We start from the raw sequence: 21,735 nt of genomic DNA, 5'->3' as shown, positions 1-21,735 counted from the left end.
TTTTAAAGACAATCAAATGAGGAGCTGTTTTCAAAGTTTTGCATTTATGAATGAATAATTTAAGTAAAATAAGTTAACAATTTGCTGTTAAGTCATTTTTGCTGTTTAAATGTTCTCCAAATTTCACAATGTCCCAACAAATAGAAGGAAACATTGAAATATATTGTTTTATTCAGTTGCCCACATCAGACCAGAAAGGATTACCAAATTACAATGAAGAAATCGATGTTCAACAGTTTCAATATCACTATTGCAGAGTTGACAAACATTACAATTCACATTAAATCTTTTTCTCAGAAACTTCTTTGCAGGGTTAATATCATACATCATTTTAAAATGTACTTCGATATATTTTGGAGGAAGAGGAAATGTCAAATATTTACGTCTAATTTTATTAACTAAATTCTTATGGAAAATATACTTCTTTTACTAGGACCAGGATAGCATTTCTGTGTAAAACACTTTCTAATAAACGTATTTGTACATTTCTTGTCCACAAAACTCATTCTCTATCTCTTTATTTAACCATCAAGTAATACAAACAGGCATTTTCAACTTCCATTGTTAAACATAAACAACATTATATCCAAGCAGCATATAAAAACAAAAAGTACAAAATAATAATAATAACACAAATAAAACATTCATTCATTCATTTTCTTTTCGGCTTAGTCTCTTTATTAATCTGGGGTCACCACAGCGGAATGAATCGCACTGGAAAACACATACACACTTATTCACACACACATACACTATGGCCAATTTAGCCTACCCAATTCACATATACCGCATGTCTTTGGACTGGGGGAAACCGGAACACCCGGAGGAAACCCACGCGAACCACACAGAAACGTCAACTGACTCAGCCGAGGCTCGAACCAGCGACCTTCTTGCTATGAGGCGACAGCACTATCTACTGCGCCACTCATTCATTAATTTTCATTTTGGTTTAGTCCCTTTGTTAATCAGGGGTTGCCACAGCAGAATGAACCGACGCGAACGCAGGGAGAACATGCAAACTCCACACAGAAAGGCCAACTGACCCAGCCGAGGCTCAAACCAGAAACCTTCTTGCTGTGAGGCAACAGCCCTACTTAAAACATTCATTCATTCATTATCTTTTCAGCTTAGTCCCTTTATTAATCTGGGGTCGCCACAGCGGAATGAACCGCCAACTTATCCAGCATATGTTTTACACAGCGGATGCCCTTCTAGCTGAAACCCATCACTGGGATATACGCAAAACATCAAGATGAAAATGTTTTCACAAGAATTACCTATGCCAATCCCTTCTGAAATACATTTTTTTAAGCAAAACCACATCCTTTGGAACTGCGTCAAAAAGAGTAGCGAATTCTAATACAATTTCATTCATCTTTACACATCAGCCATAAATACGTAAAGAAACGTCAAAAAACTACATTTCCCAGAATGCACCTGTCTGTTTTGCACTGAGACACGCCCCAAGCAGGAAGTGCTGAGTGGAGCAGCAGAAACTGTTAGCTGCTAGTAGAAGAGATGTTTTGAACGTGGCTTCAAACGGAGGCGGATTTATTCTTCACTTTTTCATCCGATGTGTGAACGCGTCTGTTTCGGATACTGTCATCCATTCCTTGTGCCGACCACACTAAAAACAGCGGCATAATGGAGCACATCCGCACGCCAAAGGTAGAACTGACTTAAATATAAGCTTTCAACGTATGGCAGAAAGAGTCAGAACTTTAAAGTCACAAACCATTGATAAATGTCATTGAACTCGTGTTTCTTTAAACGTAACCATTTATGTGTTGTGTTTTCGCCACATGAACTGGCGCGCGGTTCTCAGCTGTGTTTATGTTCATCTATATATCTTCTGGCCTTGTAAATGAGTCGAGTGCATTTGAATGAAGTTCTGGTATGTGAATGCTCTTTGAATGTGTGGCCATCTTGACAGATTTAAAAAGCTTTGCAGAACTGGACTATCCTGAAAGGACTGTCCTTGGGTCTCGGAGGCTGATTCGGGATTTTTTGTTTGTTTATTTGTTTGTTTGTTGTTGTGGTATTAGATATTAGGCATGTGGGCTCCCAGGAATTCCTTTTTATTTTTGACTGTAAATGATTGCAAATTGTTTGTTGTGGCATAAAGAAACATCATAATTCTTGATATAATTAACTTTATATGTTTTTTCTTTTCAAACGCTATATTTCTTTTCTTTTCAAACGTTTTGCCTGTGCCCTTAAATGGATAGATATGTATATACACTCACTGGCCACTTTATTATGTACACATTAGGGGTTGGACCCTCTTTTGGCTTCAGAACTGCCTTAATCCTTCATGGCATAGATTCAACAAGCTAGTGGAAATATTCCTCAGAGATTTTGGTCCATAATGACATGATAGCATCATGCAGTTGCTGCTGATTTGTCGGCTGCACATGCATGATGCGAATCTCCTGTTCCACCACATCCCAAAGGTGCTCTTTTGGATTGACATCTGGTCACTGTTGAGGCTATTTGAGTACAGTGAACTCGCTGTCATGTTCGAGAAACCAGTCTGAGATGATTCTTGGTTTATGATATGGAGCGTTATCCTGCTGGAAGTAGCCATCGAAGATGGGTACACTGTGGTCATTAAGAGATGAACATAAGTCAGCAACAATACTCAGGTAGTATTCTGCATACCTCGGTTGTAACGAGGGTTTTTTTTGTGTTACTGTTGCCTTTATATCAGCTCGAGCCAGTCTGGCCATTCTCCTCTGACATCAACAAGGCATTTGCACCCACAGACCTGTCGCTCACTGGATATTTTCTCTTTTTCAGACCATTTTCTGTAAACTCTAGAGATGATTGTGTGTGAAAATCCCAGTAGATCAGCAGTTTCTGAAATACTCAGACCAGCCCATCTCGTACGAACAATCATGCCATGTTCAAAGTCACTTAAATCACCTTTCTTCCCCATTCTGATGCTCGGTTTGAACTGCAGCAGATCGTCTTGATCATGTCTACATGCTAAATGCAATGAGTTGCTGCCATATGATTGGCTGATTAGAAATTTGGATTAACGAGCAGTTGGACAGGTTTACTATAAAGTGGCCGGTGATTGTTCGGCTCAAAGACATTTGGATGTCTATATATTAAAATTGCAACTTTTATGAAAATAATTTGTCAAAATATCTGTGAAATATTGTACTATTGTCATCTAGCATAAGTTAGAAGATACCACGTTTATGTAAAATACAAATTAAACAGCATCTTTATTCTGACATGTCATTTTTATTGTAGGGACTTTTTAATTTATTTTATTTTGCATTATTAAAAACTTCTTGCTGACAAATAGGTAAACCTAGTGGTTTGGAAAGGATAAAGGTTTAGAATAACAGGTAATTAGTATTTTTGGCCTGCACTTGTTGTTTTTTAAACAGAGATTGAGGTAAAATCGGTGCTAAATTCGCACATTCAGACATTCTCCTCAATAATATAATTTTATAAAGTAATATTCACGAATTGTAAATAGAGAAATCATATTAGCAGCCAATGACTATCAAAGTATAACATTGTTCACAGTCTATTACATAGTGCTAATGTTGTTTTGAAGTCTTACTTGCATGCGATTTCAGAACCAATATTCAATTCAGCTTGGTAAACAACATAGGGAGCATTAAAATGAACGAATGTGCTAAAATAAAACCTCAATTAAACAGAGTCTTTAAAATATGTCAATTACTCCTATTCTAAATATGCCTGATAAGACTTATCTTTTTTTTTTACATATAAAGTAATGTTACAAAGAATGCCATTTTATGTCCTTGCACAGAAAAAAAACAATAAATAAAGAGTAAACATTTAATGTATGAAAAAAAAATAAAGTTGTGTTACAGATTTGACCCATCTATAATTTTATTCTTTTTTATATATATTATGTTTTGACAATCCAAAAGTCTATAAAAGTTTCATAAACAAGTCTCTAAAAAAGTCTCACTCATACAGAATATATTAGAGTGTTTACTTTTAATACCTGAACTAAAGTTTCCACATAGTATTTTTGTTCCTCTTAAAAATCTTACTCGCTGTTTGTTTTGTAATGTCTGCTGATTTTATTGCGGCCACAGGAAATGTGTTGCTTAGCTGCCGGCCAGTTGCTGGGAAATGGAGCCAAATCTAATTGAAATGTACAGTAGTTTTAGATAATATTAATGGACAGATATTAATGTCAGCGTTCATGGTGTTATGTTATTTATGTTTCATGCATTGCATGCGGAGACATTTTTCCCTGTTTGTTTGTTTGTTTTTACTAAACATCACCTCTAATCTTATTTTCCGTCTTAGCATTTGGCAAAAATATGTGATGGGATATAATTTGTTTAAAGCAATAATACTGTATGTTTAATGATTTAAAAATAAATTAAATAAGGCATTGAACTGTACAAGTCTGTTTTACTGGTGGTTTGTCATCTTAAATATGATTTGACCTATGCAGCTTTGTTATGCAACACCCATAAATATATTAAATTTATATATTTCCTGGATCAATTTCATAGAGTAAGCTAAAATAAGAATCAAGCTCAGTTCAACAGATTTTGCAATGGTTAAATCAGTTACACATATTTTTCCTTAAAACTAGGGCTTCAACTAATGATTATATTAATAATAGATTAGCTGGCCGATTGTTTTATTGATTAATCAGATAAAAACAAAAGACTTTTTTTTTTTCATTTGACTTTTTGCTTATCATAACTATATAAAACCATAAATCGGGGTGTTATTTATGTATAAAAGTATACTTAAAAAATGCAAAAGCCACATATTGAGTTTAATGATCTTTAATTTAGATTTTTTTTTAACCTTAAATAAAAAAGTAGTAAGTTGGCCAGGTACTTACCGCTTACTGTTGTTCGAATACCATGAATTCGGACACACTACTTGGATCCATTACCATTTTTAATTATATAGTACTATATATACTATTTAGCCACTTGTCATTATCGCATGACCTACCCACATCAGTTGCGTCACTTCACTTTTACTCATTAATTCTTTTGTGGGGCATCGTGGGATAATGTAACGTCCATTGGATGCGCAATTCAAAATTTCACTTGAAGTTGTAGGTCAGCCAGGTACTTCTCGCATACTGTTTTTCAAATACTATAAATTTGAAACGAAATGAAAAACAAGTTTATTTTTGAACAGTAAAACGTCTTTAAATATCCAAAATATAAATAAACAAAAAACACTCAAAAGATGACCTTTGCTGCTTGTTCAAAGTACTTCTTTTAAATGAGTTGAAACAACACAATTCTTAAGATTTTTTGAGTACAACTTAATTGTTTTATGTTAAATCCACTTAGATTTGTAAAAACGATCGATTCACAGTAAAATATTAAGCAGCAGAATCTGTTGAAATATCAAAATATCAAAATTATAGTTAATAAATAAACAACAATATATGCTTTTCTCTACAGGTAGAGCAAGTGAAGTTGCTGGATCGCTTTAGCAACAAGTCAGTCACAGGAACGCTGCATCTGACGGCCACACATCTGATCTTCGTGGAGAGTAATTCAACCAGCTCCCAGGAGATATGGGTATGAACAGCCTCTTCTTAACTGTCTCCAAATGATCTGTCATGACGTGATAATGAACTCCTGTGTGACTGATGGTGTGGTTTGGATACACAGTTAAAATCAAAATGAATTAGCCCTCTAAATATTTCCCAAATGATGTTTAACAGAGCAAGGAATTTTTCATAGTATTTGGTATAATATTTTTTTACTTCTGGAGAAAGCCTTATTTGGTTTATTTAGTCTAGAATATAAATATTTTTTAATTTTTTTAAAAACTACTTTAAGGTCAATATTATTAGCCCCCTAAAGCAATATTTTGTTGTGTCTACAGAACAACGCACTGTTATATTAGCCTAATTACCCTAACTTAACTTAATTAACCTAGTTAAGCCTTTAAATTCAATACTAGTGGCTTGAAAAATATCTAGAAAAATTATTTACTGTCATTATGGCAAATATAAAAGAAATCAGTTATTAGAAATTACTTATTCAAACTATTATGCACAGAAATGTGTTTAAAAATATTTCTGTTAAACAGAAATTGGGGGAAAAATACAGATGGTCTAATAATTCAGGAAGGCTAATAATTCTGACTTCATATTTCATACATTACTGCTAAGCCACTCTTTTATTTGCTTTTATAGTGGGATTATAGGGAATTGAGTCATGGGAATGAGGTTACTAGTTCCTCACGTTGGTAGTAGGCATTGCTGCTGTGGAAACTTGTCGGCTGAGCTGGCCCTAGAGGCCAAGTGAATACGAGAGTGTCAGGCAGGCCAGGAGAGGACATGAATACCAATGACCCACATAGCTGAAGATGTGATCTGCCATTTTTATTATGTCCATCACAGAGTGAGATTCGCAGATTATTAACCTTATTGCACCATCGTCTACACACTGGAAGGTCAAAAGTCTGGGCATGCTTGCTAATACAGACAACTGAACTTTATAATATGCTCTCTTGAGATTGCTTGCTTGCTTTTATGCTATTACTGTATGTAACCTAAACCTTATTATTATTTGTCCTAGAACATTTTTTTTCATTATTATTTTGATAAAAGTTACTGCCTCTTAAATGATTCCCTTAGAATTCTTTCATTCATATGTCCACTATATCTTTTCATCAAGTTTGGACACCTTACTTGGATTTTAATAATGTTTATTCAAGCCATATTTTGAGATTTGTCATATTTGAATCTATTTATTTTCATAATAGTTTTTTTGTTTAGTTTAAGTTACTAGTTATTATTATTATAATTAATTTGTATATTTATTTATTATAATTAATTTACTTATAATAATAAATAATTTATTTTGTCTTTCTTTAGCATTGTTAAAATGAGCATTGTCAGTTGGTTTGTGTCAGTGTGTTTTTGTGATTAATCGTTAAAATGTTCATAAAACATGCAATAAATTGTAACTGCTTCACATGCAAGATAGATAGACAGAATATATGGATGGATGTATTGATTGTATAGATTGGATTGATGGAAGGATGGATGGATAGACAGATAGACAGACAAATACATGGATGGATTGATTGTATGGATTGATTGATTGATTGATTGATTGATTGATTGATTGATTGATTGATTGATTGATTGATTGAATGCATGGATTGATGGATGAATTGATTGATTAATTGGATTGATAGACAGATAAACAGATGGATGGATAGACAGATAGATAGACAGACCGATAAATAGATGGATGGATTGATTGATTGATTGATGGATGGATTGACAGATAGATAGAGGGATAGATGGATTGATTGATTGATTGATTGATTGATTGATTGATTGATTGATTGATTGATTGATTGATTGATTGATTGATTGATTGATTGATTGATTGATTGATTGATTGATTGGATTGATAGATGGATAGACAGATAGAAAGATAGACAGACAGATTGATGGATGGATGGATGGATGGATGGAAGGAAGGATGGAAGGAAGGAAAGTTGCATTTTTTTTTCCTGCTTGCCAGTAATCGATAAATTACACACAGTATTCAAATCAAATACTATTTTGCATAAATACATAAAACTATACTGTAAAACTAAAATGTATCTTAACAGATAAGATTAACGCATGAAACTTTTTATTTAAATGAGTAATTTCCATTCTAGTCTACTATATTTACAACTTCTGTAATATTGATCTTTTATGTTTTCAAGACGTGTCGACATTTCCATTTTTCTTCTTCCTTCCTTTTCTCGTGTTCCTCTTTATAAAATGAAAGTAATGTGCAATGACAATTCAATACCATGACGATGACAATTCAACACACACGATTAACATATTCAATTAAATGCCCAGCACTTTTGGAAGGTCAAAATCTGGAGTGTTTTTAAAATGCGCATGTATCTGCATTTCCATTTGCATGGTGACTCAGGCTGCTGTTGTCATTGATCACTGAAGTGTGCACGCAATGCATAATGCATGGGGAACAGAAGGCATTACTGCAGGCAGACAGAGACGTTTCGTGCAGAGAGAAGAAGCTAAACGTGAGGATGCGGAATTTATTTCCGTTCGTTTCCACACTGTCATGTGAGCATATGCTACTCCAAACAGCCAGCTACAGTTTTTAGAAAGTGCTGGAACAAAGTCTCAAAGATTTGCTTCTGATGCCAGATTTAATGCTGGTCTTAAAATCTGTATTAAGTCTAAATTTACAATGTCTATTTTGCTAACACACATTATTATTCTTTAAGTGAACAATTAATCTGTGAAAGTTAATACATTGAAAAAAATCTACTGTTTTTGTAATCTTCGATCAAAGTTAGACCATTTTTTTCACATTTGGAGTGATGGTCCTTCTTTGTTGACCTCAGTTTGACAGCTTCAGCCACAATATTATTAATTACGACGACCCTCTTGCTGTTAGTTTGCTATAAGGGAGTGATGTGCAAAAAGAGATCCCCACCCCCTGCTCAATATTCTGTTTAAGTTTAACATCAGCATACTGAATTAAAATGTACATCAGCATACTGAAATACTGTGACCCAGCCAGGACTTGAACCAGAGACCTTCTTGCTGTGAGGCAACAGTGCTAACCACTGAGCCACTGTGTCGCCTTAAGAAATTATCATAAAAAAAATGAATGGTTTATAACAGTGGTTCCCAACCCTGTTCCTGAAGGCACACCAACAGTACACATTTTCAACCTCTCCCTAATCAAATACACCTGAATCAACTTATCATTACATCAGAAGAGACTCCAACACCTGAAGTTAATGGGTCAGAAAAGGGAGGCATCCAAAATATGTACTGTTGGTGTGCCTCCAGGAACAGGGTTGGGAAACACTGGTTTATAACAAGCACAACTATATCAATTTAAAATCAGGAGAGAATATTTTGATTTCATTCCCACGTTAAGTGTTTTTATACCGAGTAAACTTTATACTAATTTGATAATTATTGCCGTGGATTATTATTTATTGTTATGGATTGCTATTTAATATTGATGTAAAGTCGAGATAAGGGTATGAATAAAAAGCATTTGCTTCTTCCTATTCTTTTGAGTTAGAATTGTGTTGTATTGCGTTGTATTCAATTGTTTTGTATATTAATTGTAATTATATATATATATATATATATATATATATATATATATATATATATATATATATATATATATATATATATATATATATATATATATATATATATATTTCACATGTTCAAAACAAAGTCTAAAGTCTGTAATGAGCATCAGATAGTAACTTATTAAATATACTTTAAAATCTGCTCTTTTTTCATGTTAGGACAGCTTCAAATTGGACTGTGCAAGCGGTGACTTGGAAATGTAGGAAATTGTAGTTTGTTCTCTCATCCTGATCTCCTCTGCATGTGTTTGTTTGTTCAGATCCTGCATCACCACATCGCCTCTGTGGAGAAGCTGTCCCTCACAACCACTGGCTGCCCGCTCCTCATTCAGTGCCGAAATTTCCGAGTGGTCCACTTTGTGATTCCCAGAGAGCGGGACTGCCACGACATCTACAGCTCTCTGCTTAGGCTACTGAGACCGGGTGGGTAAAATCCTCACGTCCTTAAACTAAACCCAGCCTCAAAACATTACGCAATTCTGAGTGTGCCTCACACAGGTGAGTGGGCTTAAAGATGCAGTAGGTGATCTGCCTAAATGATAACCGGTTAGCATAATATGTTTGAAACACAGTCCCTTCCTTGACGTCCAAAGCCACGCCTCCTGAAATTACAAGCATGCACATTAAAGATGACAGACACCCACGAGATCATGTCATTCGCCAGTTAGAAAACGTTATAGTACTTTATAATACTACAATTCTGAACTAAAAACTGTATTATATCTGGAGCATTTTCAGTTGTGTAGCAAGAAAAACTTGTCATAATGTGCTATATTTAATGCATGCAAGGATCGCTGTTCTCACTCTCTCACAAGCTTTGTCCTAAAGCGACTACTGTATGCTTAGTGATTGGCTGATTGCTGAATGCCTCCTCAATTGTAAGTTGCTTTGGACAAAAGCGTCTGCCAAATGACTAAATGTTAATGTAAGTTTTCTGAAAGTCCCATCGGGGGCCAATAGGCCTTAGCCATCCTCTGTTTTTTCTTTTTGATTGGATGTCAGATACATTCATGCTTTGTTAACTCAAGTTCAAGGACAAGTATACACCAGCGCAAAACTCCAGATGGTCTCCTGAATACTTTTGACTTTCACCTTTTGTGTTTTATTTATTTGTTTATTCTGTACCCCAGTGTCCTACGACGAGCTGTACGCTTTCTCCTACAACCCAAAGCAGAACGACCAGCAGAGAGAGGAGGGCTGGCAACTCATAGACCTCGCGGCCGAGTTTGAGCGGATGGGTGTGCCATGTGACCAGTGGCAGCTGACAGATGTTAACAGGAACTACAAGGTATGATGGGAAGGTTAATTTGTGGAACATACCCTACATCAGCTTCTCACAGGGTTCACACGCCTCTTGAATTTTAGACGTATGAATTCAAGGCTGGGTGACATGGTGGCTCATGGTCTGTCACCTCACAGCAAGAAGGTCACTGGTTCGAGTCCTGGCTAGACAAGTTGGCATTTCTGTGTGGAGTTTGCATGTTCTCCCCGTGTTGGCGTGGGTTTCGTCCAGGTGCTTCGGTTTCCCCCACAAGTCCAAAGACATGCTCTATAGGGGAGTTAAAACAGGGGAGTTATAGGGGAGAATGAACAAATTGTCCGTAGTGTATATGTGTGTGTGTGTGTGCGTGTGTGAGAGAGAGAATGAGTGTGTTTGAGTGTTTCCCAATACTGGGTTGCAGCTGGAAGGGCATCCGCTGTGTAAAACATATGCAGGAATAGTTGGCGGTTCATTCCGCTGTGGCGACCTCAGAAATAGAGACTATGCTGAAGGAAAATTAATGAATGAGCGAAGACAAGGCCTGGAAACTACTTAAAAACTTAATTAATGCTTGAATTTATAATCTGTGGTGTTCTTTTTTACAATTGTAATGTTCTGCTTTCAAAAAGTGAAGGAAAACTGAGAAAATCTTCATTTAAAATCTTAAATTTAAATCTTGTACAAGAACAATGATACCATAATGCACATTTGAACACTATTTCACAAACCGCATTTGAATATTACCAGTTTTGATTTTGGCAAATTGAAAATTAATGGTGCTTTAAAACGTCCTTGAACCTGCTGTTCATGAAAGAGTGAGAACCCTGTTCTCAGATGATGTTTGACCTATATTTTGGTCTCGAGTTATCAAATTACTTAAAATAGAGTGTACAGAGTAGTATGAGAAAAAAACTAGGGTCTAGTTATAAATAGGCGACCTCACTGGTGTGTAAAAGTGCTGATGGGGTTTTTCTGATATGTTAATAAATCTGGCAAATCATCCGTTGTTCATTACTCTTAACGTTAAAGTGTAGTTCAACCAAAAATGGGAAGTTCTGTCATCTTTTATTCACCATTCACTTGATCAAAACTAGTTAGAGTTTCTTTTTTTGGTCAAACACAAAGGAAGATAATTTGAAGAATATTGGAAACCGGTAGCCATTGACTGTAGTATTATTATTTTTTTGTTACTATGGATATCAATAGTTACCGTTTTACAGCATTCTTCTGAATATCTTCTTTTACTCGTGAAGGTTTGAAACCATTTCAGGGTGAGTAATGATTTAATGGTTCATTCGTGATACAAAATATTGTGCTACTTGCTATCACTAATGGGCTGTACTGTATGCACAGATAATGTTTTTCAGCCAATGATGAACTTCCGGTGAGAGCTTTAGGTAACTATTTTCACTTTCAAAAGGTTCCTTTTACAGCATCAATGTTGTAATGTAATTACAATACATTCAGTTATTTAGACATAAGCATCCATTTGGTTATTAAAACGTAAAAAGAGACAAAAGACCATTTAAACACAGGCGCCATCGTTCTCTGCAGGCGAGCGCAGAAATTCCATTGAAAATACTGGGCTAAAATTAATTTTCAAATTTGAAAGACATGGCGCGGAAAAATATAATTGAATGTAGTGCTTCTTGTTTGGTCTGATACCCAATTTATATCGTATCTCAGCCAGGCAGTGAAGATCGCTGTTTATTAAAGAAATCTTATGTTAAACATGACGATTTGTATGGGATGACAATTAACCAGAACACTGAGGCTGGCTGACATGACAGTGTAACTTACAGAAATGGACACTGAATGAATGTTGTTACGACTCTGAGCAAAGAATCTTTTTTGACGAATGGGATCTTAAGATTTCACTGTAGATACAGGTGTAAATCAGCATAAAAACTGCCAATATGTGATGCTTTATTTTATGTGTATTTAAAAGCATTATTTATAATTACAGTTTTTATTATTAGAATTTACAATACCGTGATATTTCTGATATACAACTACTGTATACAAAAAATCTAAACTGATTAAAACAAAAATTTACATTTATATTTTAGAATTGTTTAGTCATAATTTCATGAGTTGCATCTTGGAGTTATTTATTGTTTTGACAGTTTTGTAGCAGAGCTATTTAGAATAATTTTCAGTAGTTCTTTCATACTAAAATAAAACAAAACCCAAATATCAGATGGAAAACTATAACTATAAAAATATATTAAAATGCTAAAATCATCAAAATACGGAATCCCTTTGTAGGGTTTCTGAAGGAAGCGGATACAAATATGTTGTCTGTATAACTTGTATCACCTGCTATTAATATGCCATGTACAGTCAGAATTATTAGCCCCCCATTGAATTTTTTTACTTTTTAAATATTTCCCAGATGATGTTTAACAGAGCAATTACATTTCACAGTATGTCTGATAATTTTTTTTTTTTCTTTTGGAGAAAGTCTTATTCGTTTTATTTCAGCTAGAATAAAAGCAGTTTTTAATATAAAAAAAAACATTTTAAGGTCATATTTATTAGCCCCTTTAAAGCTATATTTTTTCTACAGAACAAACCATCGTTATACAATAACTTGACTAATTGCCCTAAACCTCCCTAGTTAACCTAATTAACCTAGTTAAACCTTTAAATGTCACTTGAAGCTGTATAGAAGTGTCTTGAAAAATATCTAGTCTAATATTATTTAGTCATCATGGCAAAGATTAAAAAAAATCAGTTATTAGAAATGAGTTATTAAAACTGTTATGTTTAGAAATGTGTTGAAAAAAATCTTCTCTCAGTTAAACAGAAATTAGGGAAAAAACAAACAGGGGGGCTAATAATTCTGACTTCAACTGTATGTATGTGCATTTTTTATTTATATATTTGTAATTTTATTATTGTTATTATTATTATTGCTTATTTTCTTTTGTTTTCTTTAGTACATGTTAAAAGTTCATGAAATCGTTAAAGACAAAAAAGGTATCACATAAATATTATTGAAACAAACTGAATTTAAACAGAAAATGTCATATTTGTTTTGTCTGTTTTTTAAATGAAGAAAATTCTGCACTTATTCACAAAAATATCTTTATTTTCCATCAGAAATGAGCGAAATTAAGGCCCAATAATAATTTATGTTTCAGTTTTAAAAACATAATTTTAGAATGAAAACGATTCGCGCCCATACTGGCGTTTCACCGTGCCTTTCTGAACAACTCCTCTGTCTACACTACGTCGATGAAAACGCACATCACATGACCACGCACACACTCTGGCATGCACTGCAGCAATGAGAGCTGTGCAGGTCAGGACTGCTGATCAAGGATCTTCCGCTGGATCTAATCTCACTATATTTGTTAAAACGTGATATTCAATTTATCTCGTCTCTATCTAATGACATATTCCCCGACTTTGGTCTTTTGAATCTATTACTTGTTCTCAGGTAACGTGTTATGGCTGAGCGTAAAGTGAAGTTAATGTATTAATTTATGTAACCACGTACACTGACTCTGCACATTTGACAGATTGCTTGCATTTATTTCCTATATTGTATAAACTTATTGTACGTTATACTTTTATAATGGCCATTATTGATTATTACACTATATTCAGCAAAAGACAAGGTAGTTTTTTCATATTTTTCAATAAAAAATGAAAGGAGGCAGTTATGTTATAGGCTCTGTTTTGTAATAAATATGCATACAGTGAAGATGACGGTCATATAAATATGCAGCTACACGATGCCTCAACATTTTTGGAGTCTGTTAAGTTGCTAATATCAAAATATAAACTAGGCAGTTCCTCATATCATGTGTTCATTTTAGTTAAGGAAAGTGAAACAACGTAGCCAGGGTGATGCGAATGAGGTTATAAAGTACACTGTTCCCTTTGAAGATTTACCCGACGTGTTCTCGGGAGATTGTTTTCCATATCAAACTTGCAAAGTCTGAACTTACAAGGAGAGGATGCAAGACTGATCTTTGTTTAGGCTAATATTAAGGAAAAAGCCCCAATCAGATAGATGAATGTCTGCAGCCCCGCCTCCGTTTCAGATGTTTCCGTTTTCCCCCATCCACACTGAGACGGAGCAAGCAGTGTTTTTAAAATGAAAACAGCCTCTACAGCGTTTTCAAAAAGCTCAGTTTTCGGCACTTTAAATCGTAACCTTAGCCATAGAAAAACGTATGTATTTTAAAACGAAACATATTAGTGTAAACGGAGCCCCTTAACAATCAGAGTTAAGAGGTTATGTTGACACTTGACACTTTAAGGATCCAGTGGAGTTTTCATATTCATATTATTATATATATATTATATATATTATATTCATATTATAATCACAAGCTTTTTTTAAATACTTTTCAGTGGTTCAATGTTTGTAAAATCCACAAACACACATAGAGAGTGACAAAAAACATTATACATGAAAACAACTCTAAAAACTATACAAGTTTACTGTTAAGATTATGATTATGACCATTAGAGCATAGTTACAACAGATTATTACTGCAATATCAAGTCTGGTAATGGTTTTCTTCAATGCTAATAGATAACACACTTTTAAATTCTGTTCTCAGGTGTGTGAGACAGATCCCAGAGACTTATACGTCCCAATTACAGCCAGTAACCCATCATAGTTGGCAGCTCCAAATTCAGAAGCAAAAGGCCGCTTTCCTGTCCTGACCTATTTCTACCAGGAGAAGAAGGTAAAGACTGTTTCATGTGTCCACCACACTGTTTGGAAAAGGAAGCCAGTTGGTTTATGAGCCGATTTTCTTCCTTTAATTCATTAAGACACATTTAAGTCCCACACAGTAATTGGCGTTAGTTGTTCTGCTGTGTTGCCGTTACATTGAAGTATGAAATGGCAAACAGGTAATGGCTTGTCCAACACACAGAGGCAGTTTATGTTAAACATCCACACCCTCACACATGTAACACACACAACATGTTACCCAACACAACAATCATGGTGTTTCCAGATCGGCAGTAATTTTACTGGCAAATCCCGACTGTTTGCCAGCGGCTTCTGTCCTTTTTAGTGTGCCCATCGATAACTATAGTTAATAACTAAGTTTCCATACATCTTGTGGGATATCACATTAAAATGCTGAATCGAAACACCAAAATGTGAATAAATTGTAAAAAATGTGCATTATAATTAGTGCTGGGCAAAGATTAGTGATTAATTCAAAATAAAAGTTTGTTTTGACATGATATATGTGTGTGTGTATTTGATATATTATCACTTGTATGTGATACAACACATACATAGAAACAAAACAATTTTGTTACATGGATATTTACATTTATATATCATTTATCATATACACATATATTTTATATGTAAATGTAAATAAACATTCTCAAATATATTCATGTGTGCATTTATATATACATAGTAAAGATACACAGTACACATTTGCATTATGTCAAAACAAACTTTATTTTGGATTCAATTAATCGTGCTAAATTTTTGCCCTGTACTAATTGTAATAAACATATGGCTCAAATTGTCTGATACATTTTTAATCTGATAAAATGATATATATACATTTCAATAGAAATAAAAAAAGAATTAAAAATATATATATAATTGTAGATAAAACTAATAGTATAATTAGAGGTGCCCATTTTTATTCTCTTACACAAATGGAATCGAAACTGTTTTATTCATAAATGTTTTGTGCATTCATAATAATTTTCGAATTGTACATGACATACACTCACAACTTTGGATGCAAACATAATACTTGTGGAGTTTTGATGAAACATTGTTTTTTTTATGATTCAATCAAAAATATTTAGTTTTAGGGGAAAAAATAAGTACATAGTAATTAAAAAATAAAGATTGCAAATAAAAACTATGGTTAATTAAAAATAATTATATTAATGATTATAAAATGTTTTGCATTGCAAAAAAATAAACGATGCAGTTACCACAATTTTCATTACACACTCATTCATTAGCTCTCTGTTCCGATGTCATTGATTGCACATCTAGAACCTTTGCTTGTTAATATTGTGTCTTTATTATTCAAACAGTTTAGACCAATATAGGTACATTGTAATTAAAAAATAAAAGACTTCAAATAAAAAACGTTAAATTAAAAAAAGTCACTGATTAAAAAAAAACTAAATCCACTGACATGTGACTCATGTCTTTCAGACCCATAAGACATTTTGGAACACAAATGGAGATCTATTTTTATCAAGTCTGAGAAATGTATTTCCCTCCATTGACAGCCTGTTCATCCAAAACCTGTTTGACATTCAGAAATGGATTAAAAAATTAATCCAAAGTGTTTAAATACAAACTCTACAATCTGATTTTATATTATACTCAAATTGCTGGATATATCTGTTTGATTTCTCTAGGCAGCAGTGTGTCGGTGTAGTCAGCCTCTTTCTGGCTTCAGCGCTCGCTGTTTGGAAGACGAGCACATGCTTCAGGCCATTAGCAAGCCAATCACAACAGCCGATATATATACGTGATGGACACGCGACCTAAGGTACAACATCATGAAGTTTATTCTTATTTTTTTGGTGGACATAGACCTTTTTAAGTACTTTTTGTTGTTATTGCAGTTTGAACGCATTAGCGAATCGTGCAGCAGGGAAAGGATATGAGAATGAGGACAACTACTCCAATATCCGCTTCCAGTTTGTGGGCATTGAGAACATCCATGTGATGAGAGGAAGTTTGCAGAAGCTTCTAGAAGGTCTGGAACATTTAAAGTAGGAGATTTTGGTTCATTTTCATTATATTTTGTGGATTGTCAACGTGTGCTTTTCTCATAGTGGTGGGAACACGCTCCCTTTCCATGACTGATTATCTGGTTGGACTGGAAAACAGTGGATGGTTGCGTCACATCAAAGCCATCATGGACGCAGCTATATTTCTTGCCAAAGTAAAACATTTTTTAAACTTTTTGCATCATAATAAAATAAAAAATTAATGACTTAAATAAATGAATTGAATTCATCTCATTTAATTAAACAGATTTATTTAACTTATATAAAGTACGATTAAAATAAGAAATCAAAACATTTAATGAAGATAAATCGCTAATAAAATTAGTATAAATAAACAATAAAATTGTAATAAAATGTTATTAAAATATTTAGAATAACTGTATAATAATTGCAACAAAAATATGAAGTATTATTCAACGAAATAACCTAGAACTTCACTGAATCCAGAAATACACACAAAAGATATGAATTATATAAGAAATAAATAAAAATGTTATTAAATTAAGTAATTTATTGAAGGATTAAGCAGAATACTATAATGAGTTGGAAAAAAATTATGTAACTTAATAGAAACTAAATAATTTACACCTATATCATTACAGCATAAATTAAATAAACCGACCGACCGACCGACCGACCGACCGACCCCGAACCGACTACGACCGACGACCGACCGACCGACTCGACCGATGCATGCATACATACATACATAAATAAATAACTTAAATGTATTTAATTAATCTTATTTAATTAAATGTATTTATTTAACTATTTAATGAGTTTAAAAGTAGGATTAAAAATAAATAATTAAACATTTAATTAAGATAAGGCACTAAACTAAATTTGTATAAAAGAAAGAAACAAGCAAATAATAAAAATTGCATTTAAATTGTCAAATTTTTTGAATAACTGTATAATAACTAAAAATATGAAGTATTATTCAAATAAATAATGCAGAACTTCACAGAATCCAAAAATACACACAAAGATATGAATTATATAAAGAAATGAATGAAAATGTTTATTAAATTAAGTAATTTATTGAAGGATTAAACACAATACTGTAATGAGTAGAAAAAAAATAATGTAACTTAATAGAAACTAAATATTTTACACTTTATTTTTACAGCATAAATAAATACAAATAAATATAAATAGCTTAAATGTATTTTATTCATCTAATTTAATTAAATATATTTATTTAAACTATTTAATGAATTTTAAATAATAAGATTCAAATAAATAATTAAACGTTAATTAAGATAAATCACTAAACAAAATTAGTATAAAAGAAACAAACAAATAAATAAAATTGGATTAAAATGTTATCAAATATTTAGAATAATTCTATAATAATAGTTACAAAAATATTAAGTATTATTCAAATAAATAATCCAGAACTACACAGAATCCAGAAATAAACAAATAAAGGAATAGAAAATATATATATATATATATATATATATAATATATATATATATATATATATATATATATATATATATATATATATATATATATGTTTGTTAAAACAAGTAAAGTAATTAATGAAGGAATAAACAATACTGTAATAGAGAAAAAAATTATGTAACTTAATAGAAACTAAATATTTTTATTGGATTTTTCACAGCATAAATTAAATAAATATGTAAATAAATAGCTTAATGTATTTAATTCATCTTGTTTAATTAAACATATTTGCACTATTTAAATCATTTAAAAATTCTTTTAAAATAATCTAATATTTAATTAAGATAAATCATTAAACAAAATTAGTGTAAAAGAAATAAAAAAATACATATTGGATTAAAATGTTATCAAATATTTATAATAATTGTATAATAATAGCTACAAAAATATTAAGTATTAATCAAATAAATAATCCAGAACTTCACAGAATCTAGAAATACACACAAAAGATACAAATGATATAAAATAAATAAAAATGTTTATTAAAACAAGTAAAGTAGTTAAATGAAGGATTAAACGCAATACTATAATGAGTAGAAAATATAATAATGTAACTAAATTTTTTTTAAACGAAATATGTCACAGCTTAAATGAAAAAATAATAATAAAATTAATTCTATAATAATTAAATAAAACTTGTTAGTTGACTGAAATATTGCTCATAAAATATTTTAAGATGATGCAATCTTGAGAAGTTTGCTGGGCTTATATTTTTAATAGTGTTATTAGTTAACGATGCCAACTCTGGTATGAATTGAGCAGATTATTAATGAATGTTTTGTAATACCAGGCTGTGAGTGTGGAGGGCGCCAGTGTCCTCGTGCACTGCTCTGATGGATGGGATCGGACGGCTCAGGTCTGCGCTCTAGGCTCTCTGCTGATGGATCCATACTATCGCACCATCAAAGGTTTCATGGTAGGAAACCTTTCATAGATTCAAGCTGACTTTTGCCATCTGTCACTTCCACCTCCTAATATATCTTCCTCTCATTCTCAGGTACTCATTGAAAAGGACTGGATTTCCTTTGGACACAAGTTCGCAGACAGGTCAGCATGATTCTCACAAGTTTCTTGAACATTCCGGTTGGAGATTTGATTCAATTGATTTATTAAAAAGATCTGACTCAATGAATTATGCAGGTGTTTTGATCAAAATTGACATTAGAAGTTATTAGTTTTTTTGATAATCATCATTATTATTCATAAAAACATCACTCACCTGCTTTAAAACATTGTAGAGACACACTGCGTAAGTTTCCCTCCTCTTTGACTTCAGTTTAGATCCCATTTTGTCCCCTGGTGCTTTGCCTTTCTTTTTTGCTCCCTCATTAGACATACTGGATATTTATATTGGTATGAGTTTAAGATGTTTAAGTGGGATGCTGTAACATTTAGGTGAGACAGGTGCAATGTGTGCGAGGATGAGGCAAGAATCAACTCTCTATTTAAGCTTTTTACTGAGGGGTTTAAACAATATGTAACAATAATAAATGGAAAAAAGAAATAAACATTCATAATTATTCTCTTTAAAAAAAACAGAGTGTAAGCAAAGAAATTAACAAAACAATCCTTAAATTCAAAGTCTGAACTAGGCAAAAAAAAGGAATAATACAAATAAAAACCGAGATCTTCAGTGTACACGACACCCGAACTAAAGTAATTAAACTACAAAACTCAAAATTACACAGGAGGAAAAACACTCAAACTAATCTAACAAAAATCCATCTAAACTAAAACAAACTTAACAAGACGGTCAAAGGCTCAGATTAGAATTACACAACAACCATCACATTATTTTACTTAAAGCCAACGAAGTTCAACAAGCAAAGTCGAATTACTACAATAAACGGAGATAATAAATCACTAAACAGCCTAAGCATGTCAAAAAACAAATTGTGTGGAGCACAAAGGTACGCCGAGGCAGAGCGCACACCACACCCTGGTCTGTCGGGGCTTTAAACGCTTGGGGCTCGTCCGGGGATTGGTGGAACCGACACCGTCATAATGATGATGGACAGATGATGAACCAATAAGAAACCTAAGGGTTGAGTAAGCGGAAAGGAGGGTGAGAAAAATAAATACATAAAGAAAGAAAACATCAAACGTAACGATATATTAATATCTGAATATTTGAATTTCTCATTGAGATCTCCAGCTGGCCTTTATCAGCCATTTATTTTCGCTGATGAAAGTAACACTGGAAATAATCTCCATGTCCTTTTCCGCAGGTGTGATCAGCTGGACCCCGATCCTAAGGAAGTATCCCCCATATTCACACAATTCCTGGAGTGTGTTTGGCAGCTGACGGAACAGTTTCCTCAGGCTTTTGAGTTTAGCGAGTGGTTTCTCATTCAGATCCATGAGCACATCCATTCCTGCCAGTTTGGCAACTTCCTGGGGAACAGCCAGCGGCAGAGGGAAGACCTTCAGTGAGTAAAACAGACATGCAGTCAAGTCCTTTTCATCTCAAAGCCTTTCATGGGCTCCTATTTGACCCTTTTACAAGATGTAAGACACGTCTTTGGAAACCCACGCGAACCACACAGAAACGTCAACTGACTCAGCCGAGGCTCGAACCAGCGACCTTCTTGCTATGAGGCGACAGCACTATCTACTGCGCCACTCATTCATTAATTTTCATTTTGGTTTAGTCCCTTTGTTAATCAGGGGTTGCCACAGCAGAATGAACCGACGCGAACGCAGGGAGAACATGCAAACTCCACACAGAAAGGCCAACTGACCCAGCCGAGGCTCAAACCAGAAACCTTCTTGCTGTGAGGCAACAGCCCTACTTAAAACATTCATTCATTCATTATCTTTTCAGCTTAGTCCCTTTATTAATCTGGGGTCGCCCACAGCGGAATGAACCGCCAACTTATCCAGCATATGTTTTACACAGCGGATGCCCTTCTAGCTGAAACCATCACTGGATATACGCAAAACATCAAGATGAAAATGTTTTCACAAGAATTACCTATGCCAATCCCTTCTGAAATACATTTTTTTAAGCAAAACCACATCCTTTGGAACTGCGTCAAAAAGAGTAGCGAATTCTAATACAATTTCATTCATCTTTACACATCAGCCATAAATACGTA

The 21,735-nt window shown here is 33.4% G+C and overlaps 1 pseudogene; it reads left to right on the top strand.

Annotated features, from left to right (window-relative positions):
- Window positions 1-1,466: 1,466 nt before the first annotated feature.
- Window positions 1,467-21,694, top strand: LOC130218071 (myotubularin-related protein 6-like; annotated as a pseudogene).
- Window positions 21,695-21,735: the final 41 nt, after the last annotated feature.

The sequence above is a fragment of the Danio aesculapii genome, chromosome 24 (assembly GCF_903798145.1).
Source record: "Danio aesculapii chromosome 24, fDanAes4.1, whole genome shotgun sequence".
Taxonomy (NCBI): Eukaryota; Metazoa; Chordata; class Actinopteri; order Cypriniformes; family Danionidae; genus Danio; species Danio aesculapii.
Note: the sequence above shows the minus strand (reverse complement) of the source record. Positions and strands in the feature narration are given on the sequence as shown.